Raw genomic sequence first — 19124 nt, 5'->3', positions numbered from 1 at the left:
TCAGAACTATTTATAAGCTGCAAAAATCAAGAAATGCAGCTTGTAGACAGGCACTGGTGGCTCACACCTGTAATCCTACTTACTCAGGAGGCTGAAATCTGAGGTTCATTGTTTGAAGCCAACCTGGGCAGGAAAGTCCACTTGACTCTTACCTCCAATTAAGCACCAAAAAAAGCCTGATTTGGAGCTGTGGCTCAAGTGATAGAGAGCTAGCCTTGAACACAAAAGCTTAGGGACAGCACTCAGGCCCTGAGTTCAAGCCCCAGGACCAGTACAGGAAGGAAGGAAAGAAGGAAGGAAGGAAGGAAGGAAGGAAGGAAGGAAAGAAGGTAGGAAGGAAGGAAGGAAGGAAGAAAAGCAAGCAAGCTTGTGACAAATAAAAAATAAATTTGTCCTTAGTTTAAAACTGGAAACAGGGCTGGGAAGGTGGCTCAGTGGTAGAGTGCTTGCCTTGCATGCATGAGGCCCTGGGTTCGATTCCTTAGCACCACATAAGCAGAAAAAAAAAGGCCGGAAGTGGCGCTGTGGCTCAAGTGGTAGAGCACTCGCCTTGAGCTGAAGAGCTGAGGGACAGCGCCCAGGCCCAGAGTTCAGGCCCCACAACCGGACCAAAAAAAAAAAAAAGAAACAAACTGGGGAGGAATCCAACCATTTGTCACATTTAGTTACTAATCCTGAGAGTTTATTTTATTTTGTTGGTTGCAGGGCTTGAACTCAGGGCCTGGGCACTGTCTTTGAGCCTCTTTGTGCTCAAGGCGAGTGCTCTGCCACTGGAGTCACAGCACCACGTGTTGTTTTTCAGTGGTTAATTCCAGGTTAAGAGTCTCATGGAAACTCATGGAGATTCTTACCAGCCCACCCTTGCTGCCTTCAAACTGCAATCCTCAGATCTCAGCCTCCTGAGTAGCTGGATTTAAAGGCGTGAGCCACCAGCACCCGGCTCAGTTTACATGTTTGAATGTTTAATTATGTTGAATGCTTTTGATTTAGGGTGTGTACATGAATTAAAGAAATTATTGATTAAGATCGTCCCTGTTTTCTGTGGGATTGGTTCCATGATAATATTCCCTACCCCACCCTATATACCAGAATATGCAGATAGCCAGTTCCTATTATACAATGGCACTAGAAGTATTTGAGTATAAGCTATGCATAACCTCCCATATACATTGTGTGTATATGTGTGTATGTCAGGGGTGTGGGGGTGTGGGGCTTGAACTCAGGGTGTTGTCCCTAAGCTCTTTTGCTCAAGACTAGAGTTCTACAATTTTGAGCTACAGCACTACTTTCAGTTTTTGAGTGGTTAATTGGAGATTAGGTTTCAGGGGGCCTTTTCTGCCCAGGCTGGCTTTGAACCACAATCCTCATATCTCAGTCTCTTGAGTAGCTAGGATTACAGATGTGAGCCACTAGTACCCAACTTCCCATGTACTTAAAAGTATCTTTAGTTTACTTACAATATATAATACAATGTAAGCGTCACGTTAATAGTTGCTATGCTGGATTGTCTAGGGAATAATAACAAGGAAAAAAAGTCCACATTTTTGGTTCAAATGCACTTTTTTTCAAATACTGTCTTTTTTATGTGTGGTTGGTTGAACTGGTAGATGCAGAACTCACAGAAAAGGAGGGCTGTAATTTCTGGTTATTAACAACATGCAAATGCATTGCTTGAAATAATTACAAACATGCTCAATCACAACGCACAGCCATTTACAGAGAAACATGTCTGATTATTTTAGTGAGGTGCCTTTATGAGATAACTCATGGACTTTGAAGCCGAACTGCCTTTTTCTTCACCTTAGCTTGATAGCCTTCCAAATGAACTGGAACAATAATCCAATCCCTCTATTTCTTAGTTGCCTAACTATAAGATAGAGATACTAGTACTTACCTTGTAAGGTTGCTATTAGGAGATGTGGCTAGGGATGTTGATGTTGCTGTTTTTGACTCATCCCTGCTAGCTTCTCAGCAGTATCTTCTTCCTGCTATCCCATCAGAGAGAATTCTAATCTCTGCCTGTCATTCCTACATTTCCCTTTTCCTTTCCCTTACCAGCGCCTTCCTCAACATCATCTCTCTTACTCTTCTGAGCCAGAATTCCCAACATCTCTATCACTTATTTGTGCTCCAGCTCCCGTATCTAATTCTGCACCTCTCTCTGCCTGCTGCATCTCTCTCTCCTCCATGCAGAATATAGGTAAACACAGGAAGTATATTTGAATGTATAAGAATGAAAGTTCAGGCTGGGAAGGTGGCTCATTGGTAGAGTGCTTGCCTTGCATGCATGAGGCCCTGGGTTCGATTCCTTAGCAGCACATATGCAGAAAAAGCTGGAAGTGGCACTGTGGCTCAAGTGGTAGAGCGCTAGCCTTGAGCTGAAGAGCTAAGGGACAGCACCCAGGCCCAGAGTTCAGCGTCCACAACAGACAAAAAAAAAAAAAAAGAATGAAAGTTCAAGATGGTTTGGGACTGTACAATCTTAGCACTCAGAAGGCAAAAGTAGGAATTTGCAAATTTGAAGCTAAACTGAACCATATAGCAAGACTCTCTCGAACTCCGTCACAACCCCCACACCCCAAAAGAGTGGAAATCCAAAAAAAGTACAATGGAATGATTGAGAAGCAAGACAGGGCAGGAGGGCTGGGTCAGTTGAGGGGATGTGTAGAAGATATGGAAGAAGACTTGGAAAGTTAAAGTGACCCCAGTTTTTTGCGGCGGGGGGGGGGGGGCGGTTATCCTGAGAGTCTCTTGGAGGGAAAGCACTAGTCCTGACTCCTTTTCTTTCTGAGGCAATGCTTTTCTTATCCAATCCAGGGTGTCAGGGATAGCTCTTATTTCAGGTGTCTAGAAGGAGTAATTGAACTAGAATCACCTGTCTTTCTCACAAATGAAGGAGACAGACTTATCACTTCTAAAGAGCAAGTCTTAGGAGAAGAGCTCAGCTCCTCTAGCTTTCAGTCTGCTTCAATCTTGCAGTATCATCTTGGCCATGTCTGGGAGGTAGGAGATAAGAATATTCTGTTTCTTATCTATAAAACACTGGCTCTCTGGCTGTAGATCTAATTTAGATTAAAATCGCCTAGAATTCTTGTCTAGCAGGGCTGCATAGAAGAAAATATATAAACTGTAGTGTCAGAAACACATAAGTTCAATTTTCAACTCTGCCACTCACAAGCCATACAACTCTGAGTAAATCACTTAACCTCTCTGAGCCTTGGTTTCCCCATGGAGACTCACCTATGGAAAAATTCTTTAGGAAGTAGTAGATGACATACAAAAGCTCCAAAACATTGTAAAGGCTTCAATTCTGCCAATTTGTTCATCCATAGATTCCAGTCCTGGTACAGAGCATGCCTTCAATTGAATGAATGTATAGGCATCTGATAGATGGCAGCTATGTATCCTTTTTGCCCAGAAAGATGTTCAGTAAGGGTTCTGGCTGGTGGTAAATGACTTTGTTCTCTGACTTAGAGAGAAAAATAATCACTACATAGAATCTAAGAATGGTGGTACAATAATCTAATGTGCCTAGGGTATGGCATATCTCTCACAGGCCAAGCTATGTGAAATGAAAGTTTCAATAATATTGATTGTGCCCACTGAAGAATGTAATATATTGCCTCTCAAACTTTAGTGTGTCTAGGAATCACTTAGGGATCTTGTTTAAAAAGCAAATTTCTATCCTGCAGTTCTAGGAGAAGTATGGCAAACATCTAGGTAATGCTGAGTATGGTGGCTCCTGGACTTCTTTCGGGGTGGCCAGGCAGGATTTCAGCAGGGTGTTTCTGTAAAGAAGCAGACAGTTGATTTCATAACTTTTGTATACTGTACTATCTCTGCTGCAGATGATCAAATCTACCATTCTAGATGAAAAATGGCCACAAATAAAGCATGAATTAACATGATTGTATTGCAATAAAATCATATTTACAGACATAGGGGCAGAGTTGATTTGGCCTGTGGGTCATAGTTTGCCATCTGCTGGCCTAATATATTTAAAACAATATATCATTTTTAGAATATATAACCATGAGCCTACCTTTTGAATTACCAGTACTTTCTTCATATATGGTTGTTTCTTTTTCCTGAAAATCTACCTCCCCTACCATAATCAATATGGTTCCAGGCACACCAATTGATTCAGGATGGTGGTATTCAGGGGCATCATTCACATTATATTCAACAAAATGTTACATTCTAGAGGTGCTGTCTGCATAGAAAACAAGGTGAATGACATCCTTTAGAGTACATAACCTTGCTGAACTGGACTTGGCTACTCATAGACTCATTCCAGAATTCTGAAATTCAGGCAAGGAGATTCCTGCTTGAATCTGTCTGTCCTCTTAGTTGAGGAGATGGAAACTTTTTTAAAAACTCATGAATTGGGATGCAGAGAATGTAATCAGAAAAAATGAAGGAAATATGCAGGGGAAAAACATGCAATTTGCTTTGGCTTCTATGAGATGACCCATGTCCTTATAGAAATTAATTTTCTTGTTGGATGCCAGTGGTTCACGCCTATAATCCTAGCTATTAACAAAGCTGAGATCTGAGGATTGTGATTCAAAGTCAGCCCAGGCAGAAAAATCCATGAGACTTTTATCTCCAATTAATCACCAGAAAGCCAGAAGTGGTGCTGTGACTCAAAATGGTAGAGCACTAGCCTTGAGCAAAAGTGCTCAGGGAAGTGCCCAGGCTCTGAGCTCAAGGCCTACCTCCTCCCCCCAAAAAAAGTCCTAACAGTATTATCAATAGGTATACTTCAATAGAATTCAAGTTTGGTAAGATTTTTTTTAAGTTTTTTTTTTTCTGTTTGAAACTATTTCTCTGATACCTGAACATATGACATTTCATAACTATTAAGTTATATCTGTATTTAATGACCTGATAATAACAAAGAATTTTGTCATTTATGTAGTAAATCTTAGACCCAGCTTTAGTTAGAATTCAGTGTCAGACAAAATAACATTCCTTTGGGCTGAAAAAGATCCATTAGAAGGTATTCCAGTGATGGCTTCTAGTATCATTAGATGGGCTGAAGAGACGACTCGAGGCTTATCTTCCAGAAGCAACTCTTCAAGACACATCACAAAACTAGGCTTCAAGGAAGCTGTGGCTCCTACCAAGAAAGGAAACTAACAGCTGAATAAATCTCAGAGGGTGACCATTAGTAGCCACTAGTTCTGGAATGATGCCACCTCTTTAATATCAGGAAATTACCTGTCAAATTAGGGAGATAACACCATACTTGCAGGTCCAAATCCAATTGCCTTACAACCATAGAACCAATGAGATAAATACCTCAAACTTCTTTCTTACTGTCTAATCAGTTCATCTCCAGATCCAATGTGGATGCATTTGTTTGAAGGAACGCTAGTAGCAAAGGAGTCTGGGAACTCAATTCAATGACATATTATAATGACACTGGAATAGATGTCTAGTGAGACATCATACCCCCTCAAATAATTACATAGCTGTAAAATAAAAATTATATATTTGTGAAGAAAATATAAACACAAGGGCTGGGAAGGTAGCTTAGTGGAAGAGTACTTGCCTAGTATGCATGAAGCCCTGGGTTCTATTCTTCTGTACCACATACACAGAAAAAGCTGGAAGTGGCACAAGTGGTAGGGTGCTAGCCTTGAGCTAAAGAAGCTCAGGGACAGTGCCCAGACCCTGAGTTCAAGCCCCAGGACTGGCAAAACACACACACACACACACACACACACACACACACACACACACACACACACGAGCAAACAAATAATAACACAATAGTTCACTGTACTTAATGGACTTGTTACATAATTCACAATTTCCCTGTTTCTTCCAAATACTATTGGTTATACATTTATGCCTACTTAGGCAACTAAAGTAGCATTTAACATCTGAATGATTATGACTAATAAAAACATTTCTTCACTGATTTATTCAACAAGTTTATTTATTTGTTTATTGCCAATCCTGGGGCTTGAACTCAGGGCCTGGGTACTGTCCCTGAGCTACTTTTGCTCAAAGCTAGCTCTCTACCACTTAAGCCACAGCACCACTTCTGGCTTTTTCTGAGTAGTTTATTGAAGATAAGAGTCTCACAATCTTTCCTGCTTAGGCCTGCTTCAAACCAAGATCCTCAGATCTCAGTCTCCTGAGTAGCTAGGATTACAGGCATGAGCTACCAGTACCTGGTGTATTCCATGGATGGAGCAAAGATAAAGCAATTGCAGTGGCTGCTAACATTTAAAATTTGGCTTTGAACCCAAAAGGTGCACATACTTGGTCTTAGTATGTAAGAAAATGTTAACTAAATCCCATTTCCTTAAAGACCAAATAAAAGCTGGGCACTGGTGGCTTATGCCTGTAATCCAAGCTACTTAGGAGGCTGAGATCTGAGGATCACAGTTCAAAGCCAGGCTTGGCAGGAAAGTCTGTGGGACTCTTATCTCCAATAAACCACTAAAAAACCAGAAGTGGACTATGGCTCAAGCAGTAGAGCACTCTCCTTGAGCTGAAGAGCATAGGGACAGTACCCAGGCCCAGAGTTCAAGCCCCACAACTGACAAAAAAAAAGGCCAAGTAAAAATAACCACTAGGTTTTGTAAACAACAAGAAACTTCTCTTGGGAAAAACTGAATCACAATCTGATGATCCTTAAGATTTCTGCTTTATATGCCAACAATCTTTGGCTGAGTGTAGTAGAAAAACAAATGTAATTCATTTTTCTTCATTCCAAAATCACCCAGTCAAATACAATATTTAAAGGGTTTTTGTGGGTTTGTTGTTACTGTTGTTGTTGTTGTTGTCAGTTGTGGGGCTTGAACTCAGGCCTGGGCACTATTCCTGAGCTTTTTCACTCAAGGCTAGTGCTCTACCACTTTGAGCACCAGTGCCGCTTCCGGTTTTCTGGTAGTTAATTGGCAATAAGTCTCATGGTCTTTCCTGTTCCAGTTGGTTTTGAACAGTGATCCTCAGATCTCAGCTGAATAGGTAGGATTACAGGTGTGAGCCACTGATGCCCAGGTTAAATATTTGTATTTTTTGTCTTTATATTTTTTAGTTTAACTCATATGGATGACAAGAAGTTCAGTCAAAGAAGTAAAATGTAAAATGTAGAGATGATACAAAAGAATATTTCATGCATCTGTTAGATTCATTAGTGATGTAATTACTGAATCCTGCCAAATCAAAAGGAAAGATGCAAATTGTTAGCTTAGTACTGGTGGTATATGCCTATAATTCTAGCTACTGAAGAGGTTGAGACCTGAGGATTGCTGTTCAAAGCCAACTGGAGCAGGAAAGTCCATAGACTCTCATCTCCAATAAACTACTTAGAAAAGCCAGAAGTGGCCCTGTGGCTCCAGTGTGGTAGAGTGTTAGTCTTGAGTAAAAGAAGCTCAGGGCAAGTGCCTAGGCCCTGAGTTTAAGCCCCAGGACTGGCGCGCGCGCACACACACACACACACACACACACACACACACACACACACACACACACACACACACACACACACACACACACACACACACACACACACACACACACACACACACACACACACACACACACACACACACACACACACACCCCATACAAATTGTTCACAAACTTGCTCATTCATTTATTTATTCATTCATTGAAAACTACCCTATTATCTATTGTCATATAACAAATTGTCTAAAAATTTAAAGGCTTCAAACAAAAATAATTTACCTCTTTTTTTGTCACTTATAGAGGTTGGACTCAGAGCCTGGGCATTGTCCCTGAGCTTTTGTGCTCAAGCTTTTATTACACTACCACTTGGAGCCACAGCTCCACTTTTAGTTTTCTGGTGGTTAATTGGATATAACAGTATCATGGACTTTCCTGTCCTGGTTGACTTTAAATCATGATCCTCAGATCTCAGCCTCCTGAGTAGCTAGAATTACAGGTATGAGCCACCAGCACCCAGCTAATAATTTACCTCTTATAGGGAGCAACTCGATAGGGCAGTTCAGAGGTCAGCCAGAGCTACACTGAAGAATCTATTTTCTTGTTTTTGATCTCTCCTCTTCCTCTCCCTCTGCCTCTGCCTCTCCCTTCCCTCCTCTTCTCTCCCCTCCCCTTCCTTCCTTCCTCTTCCTTCTCTTCCCTTTCCTTCCCTACCCTTCCTTCCTTCTCCTCAGCCTCCTTCTCCCCACCCTCAACATTGTATAGCCCAGGCTGGCTTTGAACTTACAATCCTCCTGCCTCAAAGTGCTGAGATTACAGGTCTGTGACACCACGCCTGCCTATGGAGAATCTAACTTCAAGATAGCTTTCTAAACTAGATGTCAGTGGCTTATCCTGTAATCCTAGCTACTACTCAGGAGGCTGAGATCTGAGGATTGTGGTTCAGAGTCAACCTGGACAGGAAAGTCTGTGAGATTCCCATCTCTAATAAACTACTCAGAAAAATCTGGAAGTGGTGCTGTGGCTCAAGTGGTAGAGCTCTAGCCTTGAGAAAAAGAATCTTAGTGACAGCATCAAGGCCTTGAGTTCAAACCCCAGGACTGGCACCAAAAAACAAACAAAAAGCCCTCCAGTATTACCACCCCACACCAAAAAAAAAAAGTCATTCTTATTGAACTAAATGTTTATGTCTCCCAATTTGTATATGTTGAAATCCTAACCACCAAAGTAATGCATCAGGAGGTGGAGCCTTTGGGAGGTAAAGGATAGCATGCACATCAGTGGGATTTGTGCTCTTATAAAAGGGACAAGCAAGCACTCTGGCTCTCTTTCTACCATATCTACACAGCAAAAGAACAGCCATCTATGAACCAAGAAACAGGACTTTGCCTTGATCTTAGATTCCCTAACCTTCAGAACTATAATAATGCTTGTTATTTAAGATATCCAGTTTATGGTATTCTGTTACAGTAGCACAAACTAAGACAGTCTTATTTATTAGGAAAAACTAGACCATATTTTCATTCCTAAAACAGCTGCTAGTAAGAAGAATGAAAAGTGGTAGAACATTAGCGTTGAAAGAGCTTAAAGACAGCATCCAGGCCCTGAGTTCAAGCCCATGACCCACCCACCCACAAAAAAAAAATGTACAAATGGACAATACACACATGAATTGGATGAGTCTGTAAGAACAGACTGGTTTGGAAGGGCCATTCAATATAAATAACTGTGATTTGGGGCAGGTTGCTTAAGCAGTCTGCCTCAGTGTCCTCCTCTATAAAGCACCATATACGTAATAAATATCAAGTAAGTACAAGTATTGTATTATTGTCTACATTCTTATTAGATTCATTGGTAGGAAGCCATTGCAAAGGACTTAAGCAGGAAAGTATCGTGGGTCAGATTTGTATCTTAGTTGGATGGCTTGGGCAGTCTGAGTTCTGGCCCTGCTCTGGATTGCCTCTTTGCCACTTTACTAGATTACTGTGAGCAAATATCTCCTGCTCACTGAATTTTCCTGCTGCCACCATGTCTGAGCCCCTCAAGGCCCCAAGAGCATCTTTACAAAATCTCTCTACTGGTTTTAGCTGTGTTCCTGTGCCTTGGAATCAGGATGAATTATTGTCTCTCGCTTCACCCCTGTCCTCTTGCATTGTTGCTGCTCAAAGAAATTAATCAGGTTTATTAAGCATGACCTCACTTGTGAGCCCTGCTCCTGGTCTGCTGATCTGTACCTGTCTGTGGCTCTCCTAGCACAATTCCAATCGAAGAGGCCTCAGCCTTCCTTAGTGTGGTGGTGGGGGAGGGACAGCCTGCCGGGTGGGCACATCTTTTGTTGTTTGCAGAGACTGATGCACCAGGCTGGATCGGACAAAGGCAGGACGCTCTGCTATAGAGAGTACAAGGCCCTTTGTTGCCATGGCTGTGGAAAAAAATAGGAACAAAAAGGATAAATGTTGCATCTAAATACGCTAATAATTAACACTTAGCACTGTGGATATAAAAAGCACTTAATGCTAAATTACAATGATCATAATAGCTATTCTTTTATTCAGTCCCACTCCATATGGCACCATGGCTGAGTAGTTCAGTACATGTGAGCTGGAACCTAAGTACCCAGGTCTAAAACCTCCCTGCCCACCCCCCCTTTAACAGCTCTGTGACCTTGGGCAAGTTACTCAAGCTCTCCAGTCTCAGTCTTTGCGTTTACAAAGCACGAAGTATAGAATTCAGGGGGTAATATGAGTTCATACCATACTTATCAAGCACTTAAACATGACTTGCCAAATAATAGACAATAAACTTTTTTTTTCTGTGCCAATACTGGAGTTTGAACTGAGAGCCTGGGTACTGTCCCTTAGTTTTTCTTTTCTTTGTTCTCAAGGCTTGAGCCACAACTCCGTTTCCAGCTTTATGGTGCTTAGTTGGAGATATGAGCCTCTTGGACTTTTCTGTCCAAGCTGGCTTTGAAGCACAATCCTCAGATCTTAGTCTCTTGAGTAGATAGGATTATAGGCATGAGCCACTCAAGAGGCTGAGATCTGAGTCAGCTGGCCACGACTTCCCCCAGTGACATGGCTTAGATTGGACAAGGACTTACTTCAGGTCCACCTGTCTGAGGACTTGATTGGCAAAGTGGAGCCATAGGTGGAAACCGGCCACAGGTCTCTAGGTTTCATTAGGTCTTAGGGCTGGGGCACATCTTGCATGGTAACAGTCTTTAGCTCACCCAGGAAGTGCAGTGATCCTATGCAGTTCAAAACCTACCCCATTTGGATAGCACATTCCTGCCTCAGAATTTAAGATTCTTAAATGTTGTAGAGTCTGGCATAAGACAGAAAACTTGCCAGATGACAATGTGCCCACTGGGGATTTGACCATTGTTTATTCAAGTCAGGCTCTGATGTATAGCTTTACCCAAACTATTCTTTTTCTTCCTCTTCATTTTTTGTCAGTCGTGGGTCTTTTTGTTTTGTTTTGTTTTTTTTTATTGTGAAAATACTGGGGGCTGGGAAGCTGGCTCAGTGGTAGAGAGCTTGCCTTGCATGCCTGAGGCCCTGGGTTCGATTCCTCAGCACCACATAAGCAAAAAGAAAAAAAAAAGCCGGAAGTGGCGCTGTGACTCAAGTGGTAGAGTGCTAGCCTTGAGCTGAAGAGCTGAGGGACAGCGCCCAGGCCCAGAGTTCAGGCCCCACAACCAGACCCCCCCCCAAAAAAAAGAAAAAGAAAATACTGTACAGAGGGGTTACAATTATATGGGCAAGATAATGAGTACATTTCTTATCAAGCATTGTAGCCTCCTCCTTTGTTTCCCCTTCCCATCCCTTCCCATCCTCCCCTCGTCCCCTCACCCAATCCTCCCTCCCCTCCTCCCCCTCCCACCAAAGTTGTAAAGTTCGTTTTCGACATAACAACTTGTACATCTCATTGTTGCAATGGGCCCACCTGTATCCCTATTTAAACGATTTGTTTTTTTCCCTTCCCCTCCACAAATTATACTGACATCAAATACAGTGAAAGCAAGGGTTATACTGTGGGGGAAGTCGTGGGTCTTGAACTCTGGGCCTGGGCACTGTCCCTGAGCTCTTCAGCTCAAAGTGAGTGCTCTACCACTTGAGCCACAGCGCAACTTCCTGTTTTCTGGTGGTTAATTGGAGATAAGAGTCTCATGGACTTTCATGCCACGGCTGGCTTTGAACTGAAATACTCAGATATCAGCCTCCTGAGTAGCTAGGGTTACAGGAAAGAGCCACTGGCACCTGGCTGAGTTGAATATTATATGACCACTTGAGCAAACTAAAACTCAGCCTTATAATATCTCTGGGAAGAGGAGGAACCTGGCCATAACATTCATCTCAGCTCTTCAATGAACCCAAACTTTGGGTAAGACATGGTACTTAGCATGACCCCTGTCAAAGCCCCAGTAGATCTCCTACCCCTCACTTGTCCTTCATTTATTGCTAGCTCCTGACTTTCCTCTGTACCTGTCTCATGTCCAAATATCTGTTCACAAACACACAGAGCAGGCTGGGTCTCTCTTGGATTCTAGAAAACAAAGCCCTGCTTCCTCAATGAAGACCCAAGCTGGGGTCAAGATAATGATCCCTGAGAGGACTCCTTGGACATCCCCAAGCTAGATGTACACCTAGCCCAAAGCAGAAAAATCTTGTTCATTTAAGAAGCAAGTTGTCAGTGAGGAGCCTGTGGCTCATGCCTGTAATCCTAGCTACTCAGGAGGCTGAAAGCTGAGAATCATGGTTCAAAATCAGCCCAGGCAGGAAAGTCCAGGAGACTCTTACTTCCAATAAACCACCAGAAAACCAGACGTGGCACTGTGGCTCAAGTGGTAGAGGGCTAGACTTGATCTAAAAAGCTGAGGGACAGTGCCTAGCCCTAGAGTTCAAGCCCCACGACCAACAACAAAAAAGAAGCAACCGGGCAACTGTGGCTCACGCCTGTAATCCTAGCTACTCAGGAAGCTGAGATCTAAGGATCGCAGTTCACAGCCAGCCCGGGCAGGAAAGTCTGTGAAATTCTTTTTTTTTTTTTTTTTTTTTTTTTGGGGGGGTCCGGTAGTGGGGCCTGAACTCTGGGCCTGGGCACTGTCCCTCAGCTCTTCAGCTCAAGGCTAGTGCTCTACCACTTGAGCCACAGCGCCACCTCCAGATTTTTTCTTTTTGCTTATGTGGTGCTGAGGAATCGAACCCAGGGCCTCAGGCATGCAAGGCAAGCACTCTACCACTGAGCCATCTTCCCAGCCCCCGTGAAATTCTTATCTCCAATAAACCACCAGAAAACCGGAAGTGGTGCGTGCTGTAGCTCAAGTGGTAGAGTGCTAGTGTTGAGCTGAGGGACAATGCTCAAGCCCAGAGTTCAAGTCCCATGACCGACAAAAAAAAGAAAAAAAGAAAAAAGAAGCAAGCTGTCAATGCTGTTTGACCCCTACCAATCCCTGGTCATAGGCCCTCTTCTTCAACTCTTCCACCTATAACTGCCTTCCTACTCCTTCCCATTCCTAGCCTTCTTAGAACAAGAAGAAAATATCCAGGCTACAAATTCAGTGAAAATAGTAGGAGCTCAATAGTTAGACAATCAAGTTTGAATTTCCTTATGTCACTTAATAGCTGTGTGACTTGGACTGGTCACTTACCCTCTCTTGTCCAGATTTTCCTTCCCTCCCTCCCCTCCCTCCTTCTCTTCCTTCCTTCTTTCCCTCCCTCCCTTTTCTTTCTCTGGCTCCCTTTTCTTTCTGACCCAGGGCTTCATGTATATGCTCCACTGAGGAGTTAAGGAGTTACACCTCCATTTAGGATATCTCATTTCTGACAAGGGGAAAATGTTTTCTTGGAGTTTCTGTACAGATGAGAAACAATATGTCAATTGAGCTCTGATGGCTCATGCCTGAAATCCTAGCTACTCCAGAGGCTGAGAGCTGAGGCTGAAGGTTCGAAGCCATCCTGTGCAGCAAAGTGTGTGAGACTCAGGCTGGGAAGGTGGCTCAGTGGTAGAGCACTTGCCTTGAGCTGAAGAGCTGAGGGAGAGCACCCAGGCCCAGAGTTCAGGCCCCATGACTGGACCCCCCCCCCAAAAAAAATGTGTGAGACTCTAATAAACCACCCAAAATCCAAAAGTGAAGCAAAAAGGCTCAGGGACAGTGCCCTGAGTTCAATTCCCAGGCCTGGCACACAAAAAACCCAATATGTATGTGTTATACTCAGTGGCACTCAACAAATGTTAGCCATTGTATTGTCAGAAAGTGGTTTTATTTAAAATGTATACATCCTCTCTCCCTAAATTCTGACAACCACCAGGCTGCGTGCTGTGTCCATCCACAATGCTGTTATCTGGGGGGCCTGGGGGCCTGGTTGAAGTGGAGCTAAGTTCTCTTGATGAACCTAGATCTTTTTTCTTCTTTTTTTCTCCCAGTCCTGGAACTTGAACTCTTTCCCTGAGCTTCTTTTGCTAAAAGCTAGCACTCTACCACTTAAGCCACAGTGCCACTTCTGGCATTTTCTGTTTATGTGGTATGAGGAATCAAACTCAGGGCTTCATGAATGCTAGGCAAGCACTCTACCATTAAGCTACATTTCCAGCCCTGGACCTAGACTTAATCTAGGGAAAACTTGGGGGGAAGTTCAGGTTTTCTGTCTGTGATTAGTTGATCAACTTTCACAAACTCCTGGGACTGTCTTAGTGCTACAAACTCTTTGCCCCTGGAGTGATGAAAGTTCAAGCCAGGGAAATCGGGGATGGTTGGTCACTGTATCAAGGCATCCTTCCAAGGCAGAGATGTCAAACCCAGAAGAGGAATCTGGGCTTCCATACCGTTTCCAGTTGCTCGGAGGACAAACCAGGCTAGATGTTGCTTGCCTTCTCCTTTGCATGTGGTCTGTGTATGTATGAGAGAGACAGAGAGAGAAGGAGAGAAATAAGAAGGGAGAAAGAGAATAACAGACAGAGAGAGACAGAAACAGAGACAAGGTGTGTCCTAGGGCTTGAACTCAGGACCTGTGAGCTGTCCCTGAGCTTTTTTGTTCAAGGCTTTTTACTCATTTTTGGCTTTTGGGTAGTTATTTCAAGATAAGAGACTCAAAGACTTTCCTGCCCACGCTGGCTTCAAACTGAGATCCTTATATCTCAGCCTCCTGAGTAGCTAGGATTATAGATGACACCCATCTGTGCCCAGCTTGACCTCTTTTGAGTTGCCAGCCAACATTTGGTTAAATTGAGTCCAAGCGTGACACCTAGAGGTCATATGAAAAATTGTAGCCTAGGGACAATCCCAGGCCTTATATTTGCTGAGCTCTCAACATACCTTGTTTGTATGATATTTATACTGAGGCTTACTGATTAAGGATTAGCCACAAGGCAGGAAGGAAAGTAAGAATAGTTCAGGTAGAAAAGTTCACAAGACCCTTTCTCAGCCTCCAGCTAGATGCAATGACATGGTTAGTCTGTCACCCCAAGCTATTTTGGTAGGCAGATTTTGGGGGGATTTCAATAGTAGGCCAGCCTAGTGAGAAAAGTCCAGGGACTCTATTTCCCCAGAGTGAAGCAAGATGCAGTGGCATAAAAATGTGATGTCGCTGATGACAGGGAAGCCTAAATTACACACATCTTGGCTCAAGCACAAGCTTGGGAAGCAAGACCTGTCCTAAAAAGTAACCAGTAAAAAATAGGAGCCATACATCCAGCCCTATTATTACATGAACCTAGCAGGCATAAAGCCCTGCCTGAGTTCAAACCCCAGTACTTCCGTTAAAAAAAAATTGTTAGCCAGGTGCCGGTGGCTCACGCCTGTAATCCTAGCTACTCAGGAGGCTGAAATCTGAGGATCACGGTTCAAAGCCAGCCTGGGTAGGAAAATCCGTGAAACTCTTATCTCCAATAAACCACCAGAAAACCAGAAGTGGTGCTGTAGCTCAAGTGGTAGAACGCTAGCATTGAGCTGAAGAGCTGAGGGACAGTGCCCAGGCCCAGAGTCCGAGCCCCATGGCTGAAGGAAAAAAAAAAAAGAATACATGCTAGGTACCATAGCTCAAGCCTCTAACATGTAGAGAACAGAATCTTCTTTTGGTGACCTCTTCAGGGTAAAAAGGATAATTTTATGTGTTTTTCCTGTTTGGGTTTTTATTTTGAGCTTGCAAAATGGGCTTTTCATACTTTATCTATTCTGCATGCATGTATTTGTGTGTTAGTGGGACCGGACTCTGGCTTCATGCTTGCTAAACAAGCACTCTACTATTTGATCTACTGTCCCAGCCCTCGCTATCTTCTTGTCCCTACTCTCTCAACCCTTTTATCTTTTTCTTTTTTCTTTTTATTGGTCCTGGACCTTGAACTGTGGGCCCAAGTGGGGTCCCTAGCTTCTTTTGCTCAAGGCTAGTGTTCTACCACTAGAACTACATCACCACTTCTGTTTTTTTCTGTGATTAATTGAAGATAAGAGCCTTGCAAACTTTCTGGTCTTGGCTGGCTTGGGATGGCAATTCAGAGATCTCAGCCTCCGGAGTAACTAGGATCACAGGCTTAAACCTCCAGGGCCTGGGCCTTTTATCTATCTTTAAAAACAAACATTTGATCTGGGCACTAGAGGCTCCTGCCTAGAAGCATAGTTAGGATAGAAGCATAGTTAGGAGGATAACATCTGAGGATAGCTGTTTGAAACTTATCTGGGAGACAAATCCAGGGATTCTAACCTCCAATTAACCAGTAAAAAGCCAGAACTGGAGACTCCAGTGGTAAAGTGCCAGCTGTGAACAGAAAAAGCCAAAAGGCCCCAAGTTCAAACCCCATTATTGGTGCACGTGCGCACATACATGTGTGCACGTGCACGCACACACATATACTTTATAATAGTGGTATGTCGCTGTTGCAGGGTATGTGCTTAGTATGCAAGTGGCCCTCGGTTCAACAACTCTCTAATACATAGAAGTTTGGATATGAAAACAAGGAAAAAAATACAATAGTAGTTATAAGCAGATATAGGGGTTTTTTTTGTTTTTTTTTTGTTTTTTTCATTTTGTCAGTAGTGGGGCTTGAACTCTGGGCCTGGGCGCTGTCCCTCAGCTCTTCAGCTCAAGGCGAGCACTCTACCACTTGAGCTACAGCACCACTTGCAATTTTCTGGTGGTTTATTGGAGATAGGAGTCTCACGGTCTCTCCTGCCTGGGCTGGCTTTGAACCGCGATCCTCAGATCTCAGCCTCCTGAGTAGCTAGGATTACAGGCGTGAGCCACCAGCGCCCGGCTAGGGTTTTTTTTTTTTTTTTAAGGAGATTTGAGAATTTCTCTCTAAAGGGTGAGAGTTAAGGTAGAGGTGAGAGAAGAAAATCAATAAAGCGGACTTGCTAATGATATGAACTTGGGTGAGATCCAGACCTCTGGGGGTAATCTTAGCCATGTGAATTCCTTCCTTCGTAGTGATTAGAGAGGATGAAAGGTTGTTATGTGTAGATCTCTGATGGTTTCCCACTCCCCTTCTACATGGAGCAAGGGCCCCAATACCTGTAATCTCAGCACTCCAGCAGCTAGGGCAAGAGGACCACTAACTTTAGGCCAGCTCAAAAGAAATATACATATACATATGTATATATATACACATACACATTATATGCTATCTATGTGTAATATATATGTAGCAATACTATTCTCCCTCAATCTCCAGCTGCATTGACTTTTCCATTTCACACACCAGTCACATTTGTCTCAGAATCTTTCTTTTTTTATACTTTTTTTAATTGTAAAAATATTGTACATGAGCAAGGTAATGAGTACATTTCCTATCAAGCATTGTTACCTCCTTTGTTTTTCCCCTCCCATCCCTTCCCTCCCATCTCCACAACTACACTCCCCCCATCCCTCACCCCCCCAACCCCCGCCTAAATTGTATAGTTCATTTTTCAACATAGTCTTATACATCTCATTGTTACAATGGGTCAACCTGTATCCCTATTTAAGCAATTTGTTTTTCCCCTTCCCCTCCCCAAATTAGGGAACATCAAATACAGTGAAAACAGGAATTATACTATGGAGGAGGAACATGCAAAGAAACAAAAAAAAAATCACACAAAAAAAGCACATTATAAATACGTTAGAAACACTAGCAAGAAAGAAAAACACACTTGTGTCCCTATCTTGGGGTTCATTTCCCTTAACACCACCTTATCTGGTCATATGTACATAGCTTTTGACCCTTTCTGCTTGTTCCTGACTTATACTAGTTATTGCAAATAAGGGAAAGCATGGGACCTATGTTTCTTTGGGCCTGGCTTACTTCACTTAATATAATTTTTTCCAAGTCTTTCCATTTCCTAACCTATGGGGCAATGTCATTCTTTCTAATGGATGCATAGAATTCCATTGCGCATATATATATATATATATATATATATATATATATATATATATATATATCACATTTTCTTGATCCATTCATCTACTGAGGGACATCTGGGTTGGTTAAATATCTTAGCTATGGTAAATAATGCTGCAATAAACATAGTTGTGCTGGTAGCTTTAGTATGTCTCAGAATCTTTATGCTGGTTCCTTCTGCTGGTAAAGAACAGTCTCCCATGGAGTGCAACCTGGCTCACTTCACTTACACACCTTCACTTGCTCAAGTCACAAACTTGAGGGTATTATGCTAAGCTTTGTTTTTTTCTCTTGAACTCCGAGCCTGGGCGCAGTCCCTGATCTCTTCAGCTCAAGGCTAGCGCTCTACCACTTGAGCCACAGCGCCACTTCCGGTTTCCTCCTGGTTTATTGGAGATAAAAGTTTCACGGACTTTCCTGCCTGGGCTGGCTTTGAACCACGATCCTCAGATCTCAGCCTCCTGAGTAGCTAGGATTACAGGCGTGAGCCACCGGCGCCCCAAAAATTTTTTTTCTGGGGGGGGTCAGGGGGGGAGATGGGAGGGCAGGGATGGGAAAGGGAAACAAAGGTGGAGGCAACAATGCTTGGTAAGAAATGGACTCGTTACCTTGCTCATGTCATTGTAACCCCTCTGTACGGTATTTGGTATTTTCACAATAAAAAAACTTATTAATAATTTTTAATTTAAAAAGGAAAAGCAAAGAAAGATAAGGCTGGGCTCTGGAGGCTCACGCATGTAATCCAAGTTACTCAGGAGGCTGAGATCTGAGGACTGCAGTTCCTAGCCAGGCGGGGCAAGAGTCCGTGACTCTTATCTCCAATAAACCACCCCTCTCCACCCTCACCCCCCACCCCGCAAAAAAGCCGCAAGTGGAGCTCTGGCTCAAGTGGGAGAGCACTAGCTTTGAGAAAAAGAATAGTTAAAATCGTAGAGGCAAGTAAGTAGAATGGTGGCTGCCAGTGGCTGCGGCGGGGTGACACTGGGGGGTCACTGTTCCGAGGAAGGAGTGACGAGTTCTGAAAATGGACGGTGGGAATGGACTCCAGGCCACACGAATATACTTACCACCACCACACTATACACCTAAATGGTTGTTAGTACATATCACATGCGTTTTACCACGCTCAAAGCACGTGTCACCTTCTGTGTGAAGCTTTCTGGGCCACCGGCAAACGCCAACCCAGCTATAAAGCAGGGGGGAATACAGAAAGTCGGGAACTTTCCGGAATGGCTTCCGGCGGAAGGGAAAGATGAGAGAGCTGGGGGCGGGCCAAAAACAGTGAGGGGCGGGTACGGAAAGGGCGAGCTTCCGGGGTCCCG

The 19124-nt window shown here is 43.3% G+C and overlaps 1 protein-coding gene and 1 long non-coding RNA gene across 3 annotated transcripts in view; one reads left to right on the top strand and one right to left on the bottom strand.

Annotated features, from left to right (window-relative positions):
- Positions 1 to 19124, top strand: part of LOC138823624 (4-hydroxyphenylpyruvate dioxygenase-like protein) — a 54764-nt gene that overhangs the window by 27629 nt on the left and 8011 nt on the right. The gene's annotated exons all lie outside the window — the stretch shown is intronic.
- LOC138823625 (uncharacterized) lies at positions 3259 to 19017 on the bottom strand. The gene is made up of 3 exons (XR_011370862.1): positions 18870 to 19017; positions 9663 to 9850; positions 3259 to 3788 (listed from the first exon to the last, which is right to left on the bottom strand). It is a non-coding gene; the product is annotated as an uncharacterized lncRNA (long non-coding RNA).

The sequence above is a fragment of the Dipodomys merriami genome, unplaced genomic scaffold (assembly GCF_024711535.1).
Source record: "Dipodomys merriami isolate MVZ:Mamm:240054 unplaced genomic scaffold, mDipMer1.0.p SCAF_121, whole genome shotgun sequence".
NCBI lineage: Eukaryota > Metazoa > Chordata > Mammalia > Rodentia > Heteromyidae > Dipodomys > Dipodomys merriami.
This window is presented reverse-complemented; position numbering and strand designations above follow the sequence as displayed.